The sequence below is a fragment of the Vipera berus genome (genome assembly GCF_964194415.1).
Source record: "Vipera berus genome assembly, chromosome: 7".
In the NCBI taxonomy this organism is placed as follows: Eukaryota; Metazoa; Chordata; class Lepidosauria; order Squamata; family Viperidae; genus Vipera; species Vipera berus.
Window position 1 is genome coordinate 15,677,386 of NC_138209.1, and position 5,585 is coordinate 15,682,970.

At 39.6% G+C, this 5,585-nt stretch overlaps 1 long non-coding RNA gene across 1 annotated transcript; it reads right to left on the minus strand.

Annotated features, from left to right (window-relative positions):
* Window positions 1-1,474: 1,474 nt before the first annotated feature.
* On the minus strand, window positions 1,475-5,312 carry LOC308671161. The gene is made up of 3 exons (XR_014027157.1): window positions 5,251-5,312; window positions 3,600-3,651; window positions 1,475-2,914 (listed from the first exon to the last, which is right to left on the minus strand). It is a non-coding gene; the product is annotated as an uncharacterized lncRNA (long non-coding RNA).
* Between the last annotated feature and the right edge of the window lie 273 nt (window positions 5,313-5,585).

The following is a 5,585-nucleotide window of genomic DNA, read 5'->3' on the forward strand; positions in this document are numbered from 1 at the left end:
CGCCTTTGGCATCTAGTCATGCCGGCCACATGACCACGGAGACGTCCTCGGACAAGCGCTGGCTCTTCGGCTTTGAAACGGAGATGAGCACCGGCCCCTAGAGTCGGAAACGACTAGCACGCATGTGCGGGGGAACCTTTACCTTTACCTTTAACAATACCCTAACCCTTTTTGACAGCAAACAAAGAACCGAAGCAAAACTGAAACCTGATTTCAGCTACACTTAAGGGAATAAATATGTGTCTATTGGGTAGGTGAGATTCCCCATCTGAGAGACTGTTAAAAACAAAAGCATTGTTTAGTAATCATCCAGTGTTACATGTGTGAGGAATAAATAGAGTTTCCTGAACAGGGTTATGGTTTACTGAACAGGATGTCTCTTAGAAGACACTGATAATATAATACTAATGGATGGGAAACATGGCATTTGTTGTCTTTCCACATGAGATTGTTATTTATGCAACATTTTTATATACTCCTCATGGGTTCTAGGACAATTCGGTGTGGCCAACTCACCACGGCAAACATGCCACGGCCAACTCACTGTGACCAACTCATTGTGGGACAACTCACCACGGGACAAGAGTTATACTAATATTGAAGAAATGGTGGAATAGAATCATTAAAGAAAGGATGTAAAAGGAGGGACAGAATGAAATGTGAATGATAAAAATTGCCTAATTATTTTAAATACTTAACTTGAATTGTTGAATTGTCCTGCAGCGAATTGACCATACTGAGCTGGCCATGGAGCATTGGCCATGGCAAGCTGTCCATGCCAGGTTGCCCTATTCCATCCTCATGTTATCATCCTATTGTGGTATACAGCACAAACAGGAAAAAAATGTTTTTAGAAAAATCAGCCAAATCACATAAGGTCATCACTTCTCACGAGCTTACGTATATGAAATAGTCTGAAGTCTTTCACAAGAATATCAAAATCTTGCATTATTTTCCCTAAGAACCTCAAAACCTTGTAGAGAAACAAAGACAGAACTTTGCAAGGGCCCAAAAATACAAAAGAGATACTTTAATTTGAATTTAATTTGGAGCAGAGGGATGGAGTTAATGCCTCAGTAGCATAGTCACAATTTTCATGTTGAAACTATGATTGAGCCTGTCTGTGAGTTGTGAGGTTAAGAAGTTTTCACTGTGTCTTCTGACTGCTAATGGATCTTCATGGAGGCGCTCTGCTAGTCTGTCTGTGTGTAGCCTACATAGCGGCTGTTGCAGTCTTTGCACTGTATGTTATAGATGATTCCAGTTTTTATTTTTGGGGCTGCTGGATATTTTGACTTACTTAAGATGTTTTGGAGGATTTTAGTTTGTATACTACAGTGATGCCAAGTGGTTGTTTTGTGATATTTTTGATGTATGGTAGTGCTACCTGTTATATATTTAGTGTTATATGTTAAACTGACAGCTCAGCCGGGCATCAGCTGTGTAACACCTGGCAACAACAGGTGGCGTCAAACTCCCGTCCTATTGGTCAGGCCATTCTGGCGGGACCCTTTAAGAATGTGGATTGGCCACTGGCTTGCCGGCAACAGTATTTAAAGGAGCTGAGCTGTGGAGAGTCTGTCTGTTCCATCCACAATAAAGCTGAGCACTAACCCGCTGTCCTGTCATCTGTTCCTGATCGGTCTACCCACGATACTTAACAGTGGCGACAAAGGTGGGATACTGCTTTTGAGCTGAAGCACTAGCTGAGTCACTAAGAGCTGAAGCACGAGCGAACCGCGGGAAAGGAGGGAAGAGAAAATTCTCCTGACTAAAATTCCTTCCCAGCAAAAGCAGTAACCGGACCAGGACAGAATGACCCAAATCGGACACGTCCGCGAGTTTGATGTCCGTCACCCAGGACAATGGGTGCTGGATATTTTGACTTACTTAAGATGTTTTGGAGGATTTTAGTTTGTATACTACAGCGATGCCAAGTGGTTGTTTTTGTGATATTTTTGATGTATGGTAGTGCTATCTTTTCCATAGTTGTGTTGATGGTACTATAAAGTGTTGAGTGGGCCAGGTACTTTTTGATTAATTGTATGGGTATCCATTTTGTTGGAAGATCTATAGAAGGTGTGTTTCATTGTTCTTGTGTTCTGGGTTGCTGCAGTGCATTTGGAGTTGTCTGAATAATGATCTTGCACTGTTCCTCTTGTGAGAAGTTGGGTTGTTACTTTGCTAATGGAGCACTTGGTTATATTGGTTGTTTTTCAATACTTTTGGCTTTTTCTAATTTGCTGCTGTTTTTTTTTTCCTGCTGATGAAGATATCCAAGAAGGATAGTGTGTTGTTGTTTTCTTCACTTATGATTTTTTTCCTTTGAAGATGTTATGATTGTTTCATGTGTCTTCTGTAGTTGTTCCTTTTTTATTATGATGAGATATCAAATACATACCAGTTCCATAATTTTGATTGTATGTGTGGGAGTGCTATAATTTCTACATTGCGGTCTCTGCTATGAGTCCTGAAAGCAGTGATTCCCTGGGTGTTGATAAATTTTGTATAGTTAAATATTGTACATTTATTGGTTGGTGTATTCCCTCTTGCTTGTGTGATGACTACTAAATTTTCTAATTTGCCCTCTGAAAACTAGGGAAGTTGTTTCAAGCTTCTTCCACACGTAAGGGAGTATATGACATTCCTCCTCTGTGTCTCCACAATTTTGTGGATTACAGTTTATCACTTGTTTCATCCCCAGAGGAAATACTGTGAATTCTTTTCTCCTGAGCTATGAAGCATTATTTGCCTACTGATGGGAATACAGACTTTGTCTTGCCTTCCAGCTTACAGGATTTCATTCTTTCCTCTGGAACCAAGGAACTGGCTGCTATCCTCTTCTTCTGTAGCTATTCCAAGTGATCCCTTTGCAATTTCCCACTGGTGGTGGTTCTTTCAACTTTATTTTCATCTGGCAATATGGAAAAAAGAAAGCAGTAGTGAGGACACTCTACAGCTCTGGGAAATCACTTAAGAGAAAAATGAGAGATGATACAGGAAGCCATGTGTTAAAACCTTATTTAGCAGTTTTGAATATATACACATTTGTATTTGTAATTCAGGATTGAACTGTGGGGCCCTTGGTGCTTCTGAGCTTGGCTGTTTTCTTGATGAAGTTTCAGTACCCAACTAGGTAACATCATCAGTGCTAGCTGAATAATGAAACCTCTTCAAGAAAACAACCAAGCTCAGAGAGTATAAATATATTTTATGTTATAGTAATGAACATTCTCTGTATCTTATTATACATGATTGTGTGCCAATGAACAAGACTCAGTTCCTATATACTGCACAGACAAATGCTAGCCATCATAAGCTTCTTCTAGTAATAATTTATAGCTCTTTAAACAACTCTTGATTCCATCTATTCTTATTATAACTTGTCTTTCCCTTCTTCCCTTCCATCAACCTTGTCAAGATTAGCTATTTTTTCCTAGTCTCTTATCTACTCCCAACACATGTATATGAGTTTCTTCTTGCAGATCATCACATCAAGAGAGCAATAAGTCTCTGTTTGGACCAGATTGATTGTTTCTTTTCACAGTTCATAGTACTCTAAGTAACCATTGCCAGATCCATAATTCAAAAGCACTCACCTTCTTTATCTTGCACTTTCTCAATGTCCAACTTCCACAGCTGTATATCACACTCCGGAAAAAAAAATAAGCATTATTTTAACTATTGTGATCTTTGTTGACATATAAAAATGCTTAACATTCATGGTCAAAGTTTGTCATTGCCTGTTTGCTTATGATTGATCTCCTGTCCAGCACAGTGCTTATTTTTTATTTATTCTAAAGTCGGGTCCAAAAGTTTGTCCCTTGTTGTGAATTTGTCATCTTAATAATAACCTTAGCCCAGATATTTTTCACCTTCCACTTTTCATTCACATGAGGTCTTCTAAATCTTCTTTAGCTTTTAGCTAAGGAAGTGGGTGTTACCCACATAGTTAAAGGAGCCCGGTGGCTCAAGTGATTGGAATGCTGGGCAGGAGATAAGCAAGTATGAGTTTGAGACCTGAGAGTTGCTGTAGGGCAGGGTTGAGTTCTTGTCCTTCACTCCAGCTTCTGCCAGGGATATGAAAGGATCCTCCAGCTAGGCCTCCTCACAGCAACGGTGATGTCACCGGCTAATCCTCTCAACCCAGAAGCTCCTCAGTGCTTCTGACTCAAGTGCAAACCTTCATAGTTCAGACTGTTACTGTTTCAGCCTCCTAATCTGATGCTAGCTGATATCTCTTCCAAACCAGTCATTCTTGCAATACATTCAGGTCAAATTTAAAGAGACATGAGGATAATAGGTGTCCTACTCTCACTTCCTTTTCTATTCTGAATTATTCTGTTTCTTTAATTTTAATACTAAGAATAATTTCTTCACTGTTAAGGTTCTTCAGAAAAATGATCAATTTTGGGGGAGTATGGTTAATACTAAGGGACGCGGTGGCTCAGTGGGTTAGGACGCTGAGCTTGTCGATCAGAAGGTCGGCACGGGTCGAATCCCGAGTGCCGCATAACAGAGTGAGCACCTGTTACTCGTCCCAGCTTCTGCCAACCTAGCAGTTCGAAAGCACTTAAAAATGCAAGTAGAAAAATAGGGACCACTACGGTGGGAAGGTAACAGCGTTCCGTGCGCCTTTGGCGTCTAGTCATGCCAGCCACATGACCACGGAGACATCCTTCGGCTATGAAACGGAGATGAGCACCGGCCCCTAGAGTTGGAAACGACAAGCACACATGTGCAGGGGAACCTTTACCTTTACCTTTATGGTTAATACGCTGTACTGCAAATCTTTGAAAACTTGCTGAAAAATCATTGACAGTCTGTTCAAAATCATAGGCATCCATTACAAGACATTATAATATTGGAATGATGGCGTATACATGACATGATGTTATAATAAATGCAATATTTTCCATTTTCAGAATGCTCTTAGGGTTTAAGAGTGCGCAGGCTGGTTGCAGCCACACCAATAACTACAGCTAGAACTAACATTGTAAGGAAAAGCTATCTTGCCACTTTCAGTGCTGAACCAATCATATTGTTTTAAATATTATAGCTTGTACAAAGAAGGAATTTTCAAGGGGAGATTCACCAAGTACTGATCCAAATAAGCCATGCAACCCTCATATGGGTCAGGATCAAGCAAGCTGAGTAACTTTGAGCTTTTTAATCAACCTACCCATTGATTAATAAGTGAAAGCACCATATTTAATCAACCCAAAAGCTTTTCAATGTTTGACAGCTCACCTTTTTTATGAGACACTTAAACATTATCCTCTGTATGCAAAAGTAATGAATCATAAAGCAGCTTCATCTAATAATTGTGTATGGTTTCTGGAAGAAGATAATAAGAAGGAAGGGGGAAAAATATCTAGAGTTGTTCTTTGTACACTTGCGTTCTCTCACCCACACACCTTTGTATAGCAAAATTTCTTAAGCTTCAGAAACTAACTATAAATGTTGTTTTCTTTTTATTATGTTGTCTTCATAAGGTTCATTTTCTAAGATTCTTATAATTGAAATAACACAACTAGCGAACTCTGCCACTCTTTCTTTGAACAAAACATGCTGGTTTATTTACA